Here is a 16,498-nt window from a genome sequence, read left to right as displayed (position 1 = left end):
TGCTTTCATTTGGGGTCCTTGTCTGAAACTTGGCAGATTATTTTGAAGTCAATGCTGGAGGCATAAGACATTAATTTTATTATATTACTTTATTCATAAGTAAATCCATCTGTATTTCTAGAACATGAAGAACATTCCCCAATCTATCACATTTAAACGTGGCAATAGTTAACACATCCAACATGCTGACAGCTTTGACTTTCCCACAGTCTTTCTAACTTTCTTTGATGAGTCAGTATCCAAACAAGCTGGTCACGATGCTGTCTATCTGGTACCAGCTCTATCCCACTTGGGAGGCAGAGACAGGAGAGCTGCAAATTCAAGGCCAGCCCAGAGAGCTTACTGTTGTCTCAAATATGTTTTCAGAAGGGTGGAGGCAACTGGAGAGGTGACTCAATGATGAAGTACACATATTGCTCTTCCAGGGAACTTGGGCTTGATTCCCAGCACCCCACAGAGCAGTCCACATGTGTCTGTAACACCAGTTCCAGGAAATCTGATGCCCTCTTCTGGCATTCTGGGGCATTGTACACATGTAGTCCACAGGCATACATGCAGGCAAAATGCTTTTCTTCTTTGTATGCTTGTCACTTAGCAGACTCAGTGGTACATAGCAGTTACAAATAGTTAAGAGTCTAGGCTATTTATCAACAGGCATGAGGTATAAGTTTAAGAGCCCTATGTGAGGGTGGGTGGTGCGCTTCAGTAGTAGAGCACTTGCCTGCTGGGCACAGTGCCCTGTGCTCAATCCTCAACACTGACGTAAACAACAGCTCCATTTGTATTAACTTAACCCACCAACTCTCCCTCAGAGCAGCCCTGCAAGCTAAGTATTATCACTCTCACTTTACAGGGGAATAAACTAATGTATAAAGTGGTCACATAACTAAACATTTCTTCCCCTAGAAAGAGAGACAATAATGGATCTCGGGTATGTAGTCTATTGTATTGAAAAATATGAGTGGGAGCCAGGCATGCTGGCACAAGCCTGGATCCCAACACTTGGAAAGCAGAGGCAGGAGGACCTCTGGAAATTCTGGTCTATATAGCGAGTTCTGGTTTATAAAGTAAGTTCCACTATATAATCAACTGGGGCTGTATAGTAAGACTCTGTCAGAAGAGGGAGAGGGCGAGAATAAGAAAGAGAGGAAGAGGGAGGAGAGGGAAACTCTGTGTGTGTGTTTATGTGTGTGTTGTGTGTTTGTGTGTGTGTGCATGTGTGCATAGAGAAGTATCCGGAAAAATTCACTGGACCCCAAAATATATTCTCAATATTAGCAGCGATTTTACCATCAGGACTCGCAGCAGCTGTCTTGGGAAGAAAGATTCAGACAGCTGTTGTGAATTTTCCTGCTAAGAGGCAAAGCTGGAGTGGGAAAGACCATGACAATGGGCATCTTCTAAGATGGCTGGAAAAGATTTAAAAACAAAAACAAAAACAAAAATAGTCCTGATTATAGCGGTGAGCTAGTACAAATACTAATCTTTTCTGTGTCTAGATATATTTTATTGCTGGGTGCTTATTGATGCTAATGTTTGCTTTTATTAAATAAAAAAATAGATTGATAGAACTGGAAAAGAAAGACGAAAACATGGGCATCTATAAGCTCACCAAGGATAAATGAAACAGTCATGATACTGGGGTTTAAGCAAATAGACAAGGCCTGGCTATCCACCAAGAACTTTTCATCCTCATGGCTGAGTGATAAATTATAACATCCTTTTCAGGGCCCATTTGCTATAGAAAAGCAAATTAACCCAGTAATTTTTCAATTATGCTTCTGGGGCTTCACAGAGTCATATATCCAGTCTGCTTATATTTTGGTCCTGAGGCCCTTAGATTTTACTGAGTCATCTTAGATTTTACTCCAGTTGCTGCTTGATTTGCAAACAAGATTCATGAACTTTTGCAGGCGTGAAGCCTCTGTTGATGGAAGCTAGGAATAGGGGCAGGGCACGTTTTAACTACTTCTGAGTTTTCCCATCACTTTGTGTTCTGTGTGTCAGTGGTAGGGCTCCGTGAAACACACCGGCTTGGAAATTATGTATAGTTTAAGACCTTAGAATATTTAGTTTTATTAGCTGAGCTATATCCATTTTCACAGAGAGACAAATGACAAGTTCTGCCATGATTGAATACTTTATGACAGTATTAAGTGGCTATTTATTGAAAATACAGTATTTGGCTTAACACTGAATGACTTAAAATTAACATATGTTTAAAAAAATTAACATATGTTTCACATAAAATGAAAATATTTCTTGACTCCTCAGCTTGGCTAGGCTTTGTATTTTAATATAAGGCCTTAAAATGTTTCTATATGGATCATTTTCTTTTTTTTCCTCTTGAGTCATTCACTCACTTACCTACCTATCCCTTCATTCACTGGGTGAGTATCCACAGAACACCACAAAAACCCAAACACTCGATTAGAAGATAGCAAAAAACTAGGGGGCAATAGATTCCCCTTTTCCACTTCCCAGTGATCCACCTGGGTGGGCCCATACCACCCTCAGGACCAGCAGAGGTTATTGTTTTCTGACATTAAGGTCAAGCTGTTTTGATTCCGAATTTCCTCATAATCAGAATACTGACCATCATAGTAGGGGATCAATAGCTGGAAATCCTAACAGATGCAAACCACAACTGCGCTGTTATAACACAGCACACACTACATGTTGCAGGATATTTGATTGCACTGTGACACTTTGAGACTGTTAATAAAGTTCACCTTGAATCAGGGAGCAGAGGCAGTAACTAACTGAACTGAATTAGTCATAGAGATTTTTGGAGGACCCTGGATATGACAGAGAGGCTCAGGAAGGAGTAGAGGAGCTTGGAAATATTTTTCAGGCCTTTTTGATCTGGGAAATGTGGAGAGAGGGTCAGCTGGTCATTCCTCTGCACTTTCTTGGTCTATCAATTTCTGACTCCCAACTTTTTATTGAAAATACAATAATTTTAGATAAATATTTCAATTAGATATGCAACAAACAGAGCAAAAAATACTTTAGGATCAGCTTTATTTTGTGATTAGCCTTACTTATTTTTTTATTGAGTTTATTGATCTATACATTCTTCTCTGCTCCCCTCCCTTTCTTTCTCCCCCACTTCAACCCTCTCCTAGGTTCCCCATGCTCCCAATATACCCAGGAGCTCTTGTCTTTTTATACTTCCCTTGTAGATTAGATATATGTATGTCTCTCTGAGCAGCATCATTGTTGTCTAGGTTCTCTGGGATTGTGATTTGTAGGCTGATTTTCTTTGCTTTATATTCTTTCAAGGTCTGTGAAGAATTTTGCTGGGATTTTGATGGGCATTGCATTGAATCTGTAGATTGCTTTTGGTAAGATTGCTATTTTTGTTATGTTAATTCTACCTACCCAAGAGCATGGGAGATCTTTCCACTTTCTGATGTCTTCTTCAATTTTTTTTAAATATTTAAAGTTCTTGTCATACAAGTCTTCCACTTGTTTTCCAAGAGTTACTCCAAGATATTTTATGCTGTTTGTTAGCCTTACTTATTTTGAGTGAACCAGAATTGACTTCATAGCACACATATTGATTTACATTAACACGTGAAAACAATACAGTCCAGGGGTTAAGGCTGGTTTCAGAGTCAGATCATTTGCTTTCGGGACTATTGTTGGTTTTAAGCCTAGAGCCTTGGACATATTTGCCAACTGTAGTGGTCTGTCTTTTAAAACAGGGGGAGCTTTGAGAATTAACTTGCAGTAAGCCTGAGAGTGGGAGAGTTCACATGAATTTAGTTCATTGCAGTGAAACCAGTGTCTGATGAGTATATGCTGTGGTTGTCTTGGGTATTTGCACCAAGCAAATGCAGGCCACAGAACCAAACGGCCATGAATTTCTAGGCCAGGTGATGTGTACATGAAGGAGCCCCTGGAGTTGGGCTGCATCTGAGGCAGAGACAGCAGTCAAAAGATAAGGTATAAGCTTGATAAAAATAGGCTGAAAGTGCTATCCAGTGATGCCTGAATTATCCTGAGGTAATAATTGATGGTGTATAGCATGTTTTCATTACAAATGCTATTAGATAAAATCACAGTAGCTCAAGCTGGAAATTGCTTTAGGCCACCTTCTTTTGGCATTAAATTTTCTTCCTGCACTGCATAACCTCTTTGAGAACTATATCAAAATTTTCCTATTCTGGGAACAAAATACATGCCCCTAGTGAAATTCCTTCACAAGAATTAGTGAACTCAGAGCATGGGAACATTCATTTTTAAGATCCTGTCTTGTAAACAGACTTAACAAGCTCTGTTTACTTGAGTGATGTTATAGCATTTCATAGGCTCTTGATTGTAATGTTCCTTAATTCCCCTATCTGTTGGAGGAAGGGAGAGGATGCAGTAATGGTGCAAACCCTGAAGACTGATGAGATATTCTAGATATTCTAAGCCTGTGGCTATCTATACTCAGATAAGGTCTTTCTCTGTATATCTGTTTTAGTGCACATTCTAGAAATCATGTTTTATTTAATAAAATATTGTGTGGACAGGGAAATGTCTGTCCTGTGAGTTTCCTCCAGCAAGAGCAGCAGGAACCCTTCGGACAGGTCATCTTGAGGACCAGAAAGGCCAGATTCACAAGTGGTCTCAAAACAGAAGATGCCCAGAGTGAATAACGATGCAGACTAAAAGTGTCACCCCTCCTGATGCACTGTCTAGAAATGGGAAATGACAACAGCAGAGCTGGGCAGAGTCTGTGCTTAGGTGGAGGCAGGAAAACTAGAGGTGAAGGTCAGTCAGAACTCCGTAATGATAGCCTGTTTCAACAGTTAGAACCAACCCTGGGGCAGGGTATTATACAGATTTCTAGTAGAGTGCTTGCCTATCAAACATGTTGGGGCCCCAGGTTCAATACCCAGTACTGGAAATGAAAAACAAGAAGAGAAACACCAGAACTACTAGCCATCATTTCTTGATGATTCAGCTCAGGGTCCTAAAGTTCCTTGGCCAATAGAGCCTCACTCCCCAGTGAGCATCAGACATAATTCTACGTGGGGCACGAGGAGGGTCCATGAGAGCCTGAATGTGGGGCAAATGCGGAAGAGCAGGCCATGTAATGACCAGGTCCCTGGGGCTCTCCAGAGGTGCAGGCACAGCGCAGCAGCAAAAGGCCTGAAACTGCCCAACTCAGAGAAACCCCCCAGATCCCACTTTTGTTCATCAACCACCAAAGGGTTAATAGAAGTCCTGAATGATGGAGTGGACAGTCCAGCAGACAGGAATTAGGGTCAGGACCCCCGAGATGACAAAGATGAGCCCAGAGATGAGCACCAGTAAAGATTTGGAATTCTTGTCTCCCACACAGGTAGTGCACTTGGCACCAGCAAGGTTGACCAGCAGGCCTAGCAGGCCAATGAGGAGGGTGATGATACAAGAGGGCTCTTGTGGTTTGTGTTCCTGTGGCAGTGCCAATAGTAAGTCATACACCTTGTATTGCATCTGACCAGTGCTCCATACTACACAAAATATTCACAACCCCTCCCACACCATCTGGGCCACAACGATGCTGTTGCTGATGAAGGATGTCACCATCCACATGGGCAAAGCCCAGAACACCAGAGCACTGATCCAGCAAAGCAGGGTCAGGATGATCCCCAAGATTCTACTAAGTCCTGCAGAGGCAGAAGCCATGATGCAGGGGTTGCAAAACAGACTGCCAAGATCCCCAGGCTGAAAGTGTTCAGGTAGAGGCTATACTTCAGCCTCTGGAATCCATATATCCAAAGAGTCTGGAGTGTTGGGGTGGAAGCTCCACCCTGAGCCCCTCCCCCATCTCTCTAAACTCTGCTGCATCTCAGAAAGCCCAGCAAATGATGACCCCTCCTTGAGAGATGCTCAAGACCACTCCCACAGGGTATTTAAATTGGCCCCCAGAAAACAGCAGTGGTTTTCCAGTCTGACTTTCATGTCTCCTTCCAGGAGCATTTCTCTCCATTAAACCCAGGCTTTTTCTAATTCAGTTTGATTTGATCTGATTTGAATTGTTGTGTTGGCAGAGAGGCTTGTGGGGGCGGGGGGAGCAGAAACTTTTCAGAAAGTGTTTCATATGCCTTTATGAGATCAGATTTTAGGTGATTCTTTTTTCAGTGTTAAAGGGTTGCTTTTCATTTTTGGCCAAAGACTTTTCCTTATACTGAAAAAGGCCATTAAGAAATGGTAGTAGCGTAGACAACGACATGAGGTTACTTAGCAAAGGAAGCCATGTAGAACTTACTCCCAGTGACTGCTTCCTAGGGTGTTTGTGAATTTAAAACATAGCCCCTGCTTCCTGTTTTCCTGTCTCCTTCCTTCTTAGCATATGAATAGAGCCTTGTAATGAATGGGTAATTGGGGTACCTTGGGCTGAAAGCTTTAGAAAGAACCTGTTTCTGCCCTCATTTTGTGGACACTACGCATGAGCATGTGCCACCTTCTTTACTACAGGATTTGTGTCTTTTCTGTGATAGCAAATAGGAGAGCAGTTATTTTGTTTATCATGAGTTGATATAGAGAAAGTGGGCATAGTAAAAGCCCAAATTCAAAGTTACCAGTTTCTAAGGGTTTGTGTGCTGTGACATATATACAAGGGAAGACCACTCTAGCACAGGTTCAAGCTAATAGAAAGTTTTTATTAGCCAGCTGGCAAATACACTGGGTGATGGGACCCAACTGCAGTCCCAAGTCTTTCTCAGGGTGAGTTTTTAATCACAAAATGCCATCTGTTGACATAGTTATCAAGAATAGTCAGCCAGAAGTAGAATCACAGAAGCCAAAAAGCATGGTTAGTACATTTAGGGACTTTCCCAGATTTATGAACTCTTTTGTAAAATGATTTATTTTTATTTTATGTACATTGGTGTTCTGCCTGCATGTATGTTTGTGTGAGGGTGTCAGGTCCCTTGGAACTGGAATTACAGACAGTTGTGAGCTGCCATGTGGGTGCTGGGAATTGAACCCCGGTGCTTTGGAAAAGCAGCCATTGCTCATAATTACTAAGCCATCTCTCCAGCCCCCAAATCTATGAACTTTGATGGATTAGGTCTTTGTTCTAATTTTGGCAGGTGTGGGCTGAGTTCCACAGCCTCACCGGTACTTCTGTCATGGCATCAGTCGTGCTAATGTCTGGGGGCCTACTAAGTAAGGTCGTAGGGGGGCAATTACAGCATGGTATGTGATGTTTGTGCTTTGGTGTCTGAGAATGTGCAAATGTGTGGACCATTGAGAGCAGGACAATCTCTGACTCTGATGATGGTCGTTTGAGGCAGCTTTTTATTGTTGTTTTTGTTTGTGTGGTACGTACACCAATCTAACTGATCTTCCAGCTTCCAGGGGTTCAGCTGCTTTGAGCTCCCACCTGATTGCAGAATCACTACATTTGAAATATATATCACTTGGCCAGCTTTATGTGGGTCCTAGAAATTCAAACTTAGGTTCTCACTCTTTCAAAGCCCCTGGGGCATTCCCCCCCCCCAACCCCACAGTCTCTAAGTAGTTAAGGATAAGACTATACAGATGCATTCTTTAAATAAAAACTTTTGATGGCTGAACCATCCCAGACCTCTTTGTATGCATATCACGCCAAAAAGTGTACAGAGAAGCAGCATTTCTAACAATGGTACCCATCAAGTGATACTGTCGCATAGCATCCTTTGTCCAACAGCTCAGTGACAGCCCTCGCCCTCAACATACTGGACTCAGAGCACAAACACATTTGGTTTGAGGAGTTGATACATAGGATGCCCTCTTCCACAAAACCCTCCAGTGTTCCAAGAAAATGGCAGCAGACATTGTAAGATCCTTGCCCATGCCAAGAGGATGGGAGAGGAGGGACTAGCTTTTATGGTTGAAGGAAATGAAGGAAAGATAGCTTTAGAAGACAGAACGTATATACATAACAATAAATGTAATCTATAGCCTATATGTTAGTTACTTTTGGGTAGCTATGGCCAAATACCTGGTGGGCACAAAGAAGAAAATGATTTTCTTAAATTCATGATGTCAGAGATCATTCCACCAGGCAGGCAGCCCATGACAGTACAGAGAAACTCCACTATGGTAGCCAGGAAGCAGAGACTAGGCAAACTGAAAGATTCAGAACAAGAGATAGCCGCTAAAGACATAGCCTCCTTCCTCTATAGCTGCCCCCTCCTTTTATTGTTGTTCACCTCCCAATGATGCGGGCATCTTAAGAGACATGAAATGGTTAATCCACTGACTAGATCAGAACCCTCCTGATGTACTCCTCTCTGGAGCACACTCCCAGACAGTTCTCCGTCCAAGCGAGTTGGCAATCAAGATTGGCCATGGCAGTCTGTATTTCCACATCCCAGTTTAGGGAGAGCAGTCGAGAAAACAAATGTATATATTACAGAACTGAACTGTTGAAGTATTTTAATTATGTTATTAGTCACTGTATTATTTTATCAATGTAAAAATTACAGCACGGACAGCACGCCATCACTCATATAAGCATCGCGTTGGTACATTCTGAAGGGAACATCCATCATGTCCATGTAAATGCGTATATAAAGCACACTTTAATTTTGAAAGATTACATAAGAGCCAGTAAACAAAACATTCTGATGATTCCTTCTTCATTTGTTTCGGTTATATAAGACCAGCATTGATAGTAGAACTGTAAAGAGCCCTTCTGAATGCTTAAGAATGATTGTGGAAATACTAGCAAAGCCCGTCAAATGCAACCTGTGTCTTCCTTTTCTGTGGCAAGAAGATCTGAACAGTGAGAGTGAGTATGCCTTAGCCTGTAGTCATGGCTAGAGCTCACGCCTTCCCCTGTGCTAGGTCAGAAACACAGATACCTAATGATCTGTGTTTCATAAGTACAGAAGCACAGGCTCCCTACCTCTGAGCAGGCCGAGTGTCCCTTTATCGGGGAAGAATTTTGCTCTAAATTAACACAGTCACCTTAAAGGAATGTTATTCCCTTTGATGTCAGTGGTTAAAGACATTCGCTCCCTGAAGCCACATCATCTGACATTCTTTTTATAACTCCTCAATAATTTAAATGTAAAGGACCAAGCAGTCTAGCTACTGAAAAATGCTCACAGCATTATGCCTGCAGGCCCCCACTCTAGAGGATATTTTTGACAGTTTATTCTAATACCAGTACCCAGCTCCATGCCTAAGAGAATAACACATGTAATTTAATGCCACTCTATCGAATTCATCAAAACAAACAGGACACGTCTAATAGGGTATGAGAAAATCATGGTCAGTCAGCCATCCAGGGATCCCAGAGGGGGAAACTCCACTGGAGTTTAGTGAAGGTGAAGACTGCAGTTTTGTATTCTTGAATAAGTATTAATATCTGCTTAAAACTTAGTCTCACTCAATTAGAAGCCAACTGTGGCTTGAATGTATATAAGAGACACAGAAGTGTAAAAAAAAATACGGTAAAGTGAATTTTATAATGCTTGAATATTGTTAGAGTTAAAAGGGTTTTCAAGACAGAGAAGGGCAAAACTCAACCCTGCACCAGGCCCTGGAGTGTAAATTCAGCCGCTCTCATTTTCTACAAAGATTCCCATCGCAAAATAACATCTCACTAGACTGGATCCTGTTACAGCAGTGGCTGCTGGCTGAGATTTCAGGGCAGATCTACCTGGCATTATTCCCCCACCAAATTGACTATAACAGCCTCTTCTTTATTCAACGCCCTGGGCAAATTAAACCTTCAGATAACAGAATCCTCTCCCCTTCACCTGCACCTTTCTTTCTTTCTTAGCCGTGTTTCTCTACTTGCAGTTAAATGGCCCATCAGCACCGAGAAAAAAAACAAAAGTTGAGCGCTATGAAAGGTCTGTAATGACTCCTTGTCTTTAAGCATCTTGTCTGCTGAACTTGAAGATCTTTGCCCCAGCCTAGCAAATAGGCGTTTTGTCACTCCAGTCTTTACTTAGACTGGTCCATCTCATTGAAATAATTCCTGCTCTCTCCTTTATCAAGTCAAGGCCCACTGAGAGCCCTCCAGCCATCATGCACACACAGTACAAACCCAAGGATAGGTGTGACTCCAAGGCCAGGAAGCCACTTTCTCTTTGCAATGCCTCCCAGAATTCCCTAAGACTTCAAAACCAGGGAAATAGTCTGATTACCCTGGAACACACAACTGAAAACAAGCACCAGGTGAGATGGTCTGAGGGTTTTCTTTTTTCCTGTAAGATAATTTTGATTTGTGAATCCCTTAACATTTGTTTTGGTTCCTCAGAAATCATTTGTTTCTCGCCAATTCTCGGGTCTGCCGTCAATGGTTATAAGTTATAGAATAAATGGTGTCTAGATGACGAAGCAATTACCCCTCCTCGTTGTCCTTCTTTTTCTTCCTCTCCATCTTCGTTATCAGTTTTGTCATTCAGTCTTTGTGTTTCGTTGACAGCTTAATCCATGTACTTATTGAATTTTCATCATTTTCAACCCCTGTGTTCCCTCTCCTGCTGAATCGCTTCTTTCTAACAAGTCCCCTTTCTCATTTCATGTCTTTGTGTGTCTCCCACTGGGTTTAATTAGGTGGCTTCCATGAGCATGGGTGTGGATTATTTAATGGAGCATAGATAATATATCGGTGGCTGCACCACCAAAGAAAACGGCACACACTCCAAGAAATCATTAACTACTAATAGTCTCTTGGGGGTGGGACGGCATCTCCTAAGCCCCCTCTCATCCACGAGGGGTTGCTAATGGGCCCAACGCCGCAGATTTTGCATTTATTCCACGGCTGCAGTGAGTTCGGGAGATCAACTGCCATGACACGTTTAAAGACATCACGTTGTAGCATTGTCCCACATCTCTAACTACCTCTCATACTCTTTCTGCAGTGTTCCCTGAACCCTGGCAGGGGTGATAGAGAAGTCCTGCTTAGGGCATGGCACTCAACACTTATTCTCGATACTTTGACCAGTTATGAGTCTCTGCATTAACTGCTACCATTGCAAAATGAAAGTTCTCTGATGAAAACTGGTCCATGGATCACGTTTTATGAAGAAGAAAAAAAATAGGTTAAGATGCCCTCTTTGGAAAATCTTGACTAGGCACTATGAAAACACCTACGAAACTTTAAAAGTTTGTAGATTAAAAATTTTTTCTTCGTATGCTCGTATATGCCCATAATCTCAGCATTCAGGAGGCTGAAGTGTAAGGGCCATAAGTATAAGGTCAGCCTAGACTCTGACCTCTTTGTGAAATCCTTGTGATGACACCATAGTTTACATTTTTTATGTTGTGGTTATTAGGTGCCACTCACCTGCAAATTCAACCTCATAGCACTCTGTGACCTTTGAGTTAGTGCTAAACATCCAAAAAGGATCTCTTTGAGGGAAAGCAGCCACTCACTAGGGAACTTCTACAGGCTCCCTGCATGTCACAGTTGTAGCTATGAGTGAATCCATTTGCCAGAACCCAAATTAGTCAGGTATTTTCTGACTCCAAAGGTAAGATATGCCCCCAGTTCTGGAAGCAGGAACCTGCTATCAAGTTGTCTACAAACACAATACAAACTAAGGTTGGATGCACGTACAGTTAGGGTATGCCGCCAGAAGACCTACGGAAGACTGAAGGAGTAAAGCTGGGTAGAGACGAAGGAGACAGGCAAAGATATAGTCTCAAGACAATGCCTTAATCCCATAGCCTTAAACTGGTCCTTGGGGCTGTGAAGTACCAGTTGCACTTGAAGAACCAAAGTTCCTCCATTTTGTCCTCCTCCTCCATCTTGTGTCTTATATCTTGTGTTAGCTATTCCAGTCCTCAGAAATGGCCAGGGGCAAAAGTAACAGGGTAGCCACCTGGAGAGTACAGATAACCTCAGAATGTCCCCATCCAAAGGTCAGTCGACAAGCAAAAGGTGAGGTTCGAAAATAAAATTTGGGAAAAGTTCCTAAACATGAGCCAATCAGGACAGAACCCGTCACCCCACACTCTGCTAATGTAACTTTTCTGAGTTTTGCCTTTGAATAATGCCCTCTAGAAGGGTAGGGTGCCTCATCTTAGAGCTGCTGTACTGACGAGGTCTCTGCCAACTTGTAATGTACACACACAATAAACCTTACTTTTGCATTTTGGTGAGTCAGTCTCCCTGGTGGTCTTTTGGGGCCCCCACTGACTGGGAATAACACACTATGAGTTTGTCTAACCTTGGGGCAAAGATTAGGCATACGTTTGTGCCTCCCATTTATTAGTCAGTGACTGTAGGTCTTAAGGTACAGAAAGCATGTCAGGCATCGCTGGGCCAGGTGGCTTCACTCAGCCAAGGGCAATGTTCTAGGGAAAGGCATACCATCAACAACAGATTTTACTGCAACTGAGTGGATGAGGATAGAGATTAGTAAATGGGGTCTGAGCAGGAAAACATTATTGCCTCCTGGGAAGAGACACATCAGTGTGCATGTGTTGCTTGAAGTGGAGACACCTTTTCCTGGTGGACACACAAACCCTTCCTCCATCCAGGGTACTTAAGAGGGACAAAGAATAAAGGTATGCACATGTAAAAACACCGACAGAGAAGTCAACTGCTGGCCTGAGGTCAGGCAGGAGAAACATGGACATAGTTGGAACTCAGACACAAATCCCTAGCTCCTGAATAGGCTCCAGGTAGGAACTCAGCAAGGAGCAATAGGTGGAAGACCTAGACAGCTAAATAGCTTTCCAACATGGTTTCTGTCCTACAAACTCTTCAAGAGAAAGCTTGGCAGTCCAGGGCTAATCCTACGGGTTTTCCTTCCCTTTTCTGCAGGCTGCACATTCTCCAAGTTTGTACTCTCCCAGGAAATCAAAGAGGCCTTCTGTTCTATCAGATGACAAACATCTCATTCTCTTGGCACCAACTCAACAACAAGCAAATGCCAGACTCCCAGACTTCATAAATGAACGAATCCAAAACCTAGAAAAATCCTTGCCAAGGCTAAAGAGGAGGTGGGTGTTTTCACTCTCTCTTTAGCACTTCAAAGTTAATTACATTGATTTTTCATATCATCACTTTCTGATTCTAAAGAAACTTCCATAAAGCAAAGATAAGGTTATCTTTAAAGGTTCTCACTAAGAGTTAATAATTTGTCTCAGGTGGGGGGAGGGAGGAATTCTGCAATCTCTTTTGTACTGAAATTGTGCAATGCTTTTCAATTGTAGAAGGCAAGTACCTATGGAAGCACGCACAAAACACTCTATTCATCACTTTGAATTAAACTGATTTTTTTAAAAGCAAAAGTGTATTAGCAAGGAGTGAAAGACCCTGTCTAGACAGCTTCCTCCAGGCAGAACACGTGGTGACTGGCACAGCTGGATGGCTTGCCCTTTGGGCAATGGGCGGTGATAGAGAGCTGGGAGCTCTGGGAGCACAGGAGGTGACTGGGGACTTCCCAGCTCCTGACAGAGCAGAAGGGCAAGCTCCATAACACTATGCTCTTGCTTGCTCCTCTAGGCGGATAGCTGGTACACTCTGCTACAAACAGTCCCCGGATCACTGCAACTGAGAGGTTCCGGGAGCATTCCGTTCTTGGCTTTTGGATTCAGATTCTGCAGATGTCAACCAAAGCTCCTTGCCTGCCCTGCAAAACGGCTCGCCCACAGTTCCGCTCACCCTAGCCAATTCTAACTCCATGTTTCCGGTTTTGCCTTTGACTTCATCTCATCTCTTCCTCACAGACCATGGCCAGGCTGTTAACCAATGCTGCTAATGTCACCTTGAAACCCTGAGCTTGACCATTCCTGTCATCAACACAGTTTCAGCATCTGCGCCTGAGAACTCATTTGCTAAAGACAACCTCGGGCTAATGTGTTGATAATATTTAGAGGTTGGACCATTGATAGGCAAGTATTTCTTTGTGGTTCGTGGGTGGCTTACTTAATCCATTAAGGAAGTGTTTAGTGATTTGGGGGGTGGCTTTGTTATGAATGTGTCCTTCTGGAATATTTGCTGTCTCAACATGTGACACTCTCTACCATGTCAGGCCATGAAGAAGGCCTTCACTAAAAGTTGGCAACCGCTAATGCCTTGGTGTTTCTACATTCATAACTGTGAATAAATAAACTCTTATGGGGACTGAATATCCAATCTGTTGTATTCAGTCAAAGTAACAGAAGTAAAGGGGCTAGGAGATATGATTCAGTGTACAGTGATTGCTGGCTTAGATGATGTGAAGTCTTCGGGGAGATTCTCAGCACTACAAAAATAAAACTCAAATAAAGAAAATGGACTAAGATATCATGTCCACTGCTCCAGTGGTTCAAGTCATCACCATGTCTTGCCTGGAGAGCTGGAAGGTCTCCCTTAGAGGTCCTTCTATGTACACAGTCCTTGGTTCACGGGACTCTTAGCAGTACAGCAAGAGTGATCCTCTCAAAAACTACAAATGAGATGTGTCACAGACCTTTGGTGGAAACTCTTCAATGACTTCCACCTAACTTGGAGTGAAGCTAAAGAGGTTGTTAATAAAAACACCTCCCCGGCCCCCACACATAAACTCCATTGCCCTTTTATTTGCCTTACTGGCCATCCCCTCACTCACTAACTCATTCTTTCTAGAAACTCCAGGCATGGTCTTACTTTCTGTTCCCTCACAGCAGGACTGACTCCCACCTATGCTTCAGATAAGTCTTCACATGTAAGATGCCTTCCTGTTGTATGGTCTCTGTATCTGAGCATTAAGCCCCTGCCTTGGTCCTCATCAATTATCATGCTAAAATATTACTCATCTATGGTGTTTCCCCTTGAAGAACCTGAATGCTACAAGAACAATGTTTTGTACCTCAAGTGTTCACTGGGTGGTACCTTGTGCCCAGCACAATGTCTGACTCACTAGTGACCAGATAGAAACTTGCAGGAAACATGCAACCTGATAACTTGACACTGGTCCATGAAGCCGGAAGAACAGAAAATTAGCAAGGCAAACAAATGTTGTTCATTGTTTTTTACTCTTTACTCTTTAACTCTTTGGGAAGGCCCATCAATCAGCTCCCAAGTAAATCCCATGGAAACTTATTCTTTCTTACAAAAGCCTGGCCTTAGTGTGGCTTGTTTCTAGCCAGTTTTTCTTAACTTAAATTATCCCATTTACATTTTACCTCTGGGATTTTATCTTTCTCTATTCTATATACCTTTCTTTACTTCTTACTCCATGGCTGTTATGTAGCTGAATGACTGGCCCCTCATGTCCTCTCTTCTTTTCTTGCTCCTCTCTTTTCCTTTTTTTTCTCCTTCTATTTATTCTCTCAGCCTGCCAACTCTGCCTTTCTTTCCTGCCAAGCTATTGACCGTTCAGCTCTTTATTAGACCAATGAGATGTTATAGACAGGCAAAGTAACAAAGCTTCACAGAGTTAAACAAATGCAACATAAAAGAATGCAGCACATCTTTGCATCATTAAAGCAAATGTTCCACAGTATAAACAAATGTAACACATCTTAAAATAATATTCCACAACAGACAAGATTCCTATTTTTACAGGTCTTAGGATCCAGAGTTACACTGTCCAATACAATTGTCACTAGTCACAAGAGACCTTTCCAATTTAAATTCACTAAATTAAGTAGAATGCCAGAATCAATTTTTCTACGCTATCAATCCTATTGCAAGTGTACAATGGTCTCACTGGTTATGGTTTTCTAGTGAGATGTTTCCGTCATCGAAGCTAATTCCAATGCTAGAGATTTTTGTCCCTGATAATTACTGTAGGCTTTATCTACCCCTATTCCCTTCTGAGAGCACTGGGGCTCACCTTTCCCTTAACAGTGACTTGAAGTTCACACAGCTAGGCAATAACAAATTCAGTATTGAATCCAGTTCCTCTGATTCCACAGATTGTTGTGGATTAACAGGATGTGGACATGACATGGATTTCCTTACAACAGATCAGCATAAAAAACAAGCAGCCAAAACATGAAAACATTCCTGTGTGAATACAGTCAATTACAAAGACAGCACGAAGCCCCAATGCGATAAGTATCTATCTTTTTTTTCTCCTGCCTTCTGTCTGAAATTCTTTTCCTTTGGGCACCTATTTCCTGTTGTGTGAGGTTTGGTGAAATGTGGAACTTAATTCCTTCTTAGAAGCTGAAAAAAAAAAGATGACTATCTTTCCTCCTTTATCTTGCAGCTGGGACATGGGTTTATGAGCAGCCTTGATTAATCCAATAAATCGTCAATGGGAACTTTAGAGACAGAGCTGGGGGTGGAACAGCCCCTGCTGTCCCTTAGGCCACTGCAAGAATGGGACAGCAATGAGACTCACCTTGTTTCCTATTTTATTTTGTTTCATTACTTGTTTGTTTGTTTGTTTGTTTGGAGTCAGGGTCCTACTTGATATTCCCTGGATTCCAATCCTCCCACATGAGTCCCTGACCTACCAATGTTATGAACATACGCTACTATGCTTATCTTCTTCTTCTTCTTCTTCTTCTTCTTCTTCTTCTTCTTCTTCTTCTTCTTCTTCTTCTTCTTCTTCTTCCTCTTCCTCCTCCTCCTCCTCCTCCTCCTCCT

At 42.4% G+C, this 16,498-nt stretch overlaps 1 pseudogene; it reads right to left on the bottom strand.

The window, feature by feature from the left end:
- Positions 1–5,008: 5,008 nt before the first annotated feature.
- LOC126494748 (claudin-6-like) lies at positions 5,009–5,664 on the bottom strand (annotated as a pseudogene).
- Between the last annotated feature and the right edge of the window lie 10,834 nt (positions 5,665–16,498).

Source organism: Alexandromys fortis, unplaced genomic scaffold (assembly GCF_014885135.2).
Source record: "Alexandromys fortis isolate MF-2015 unplaced genomic scaffold, M_Fortis_MF-2015_v1.1 scaffold_6, whole genome shotgun sequence".
Taxonomy (NCBI): Eukaryota; Metazoa; Chordata; class Mammalia; order Rodentia; family Cricetidae; genus Alexandromys; species Alexandromys fortis.
This window is presented reverse-complemented; position numbering and strand designations above follow the sequence as displayed.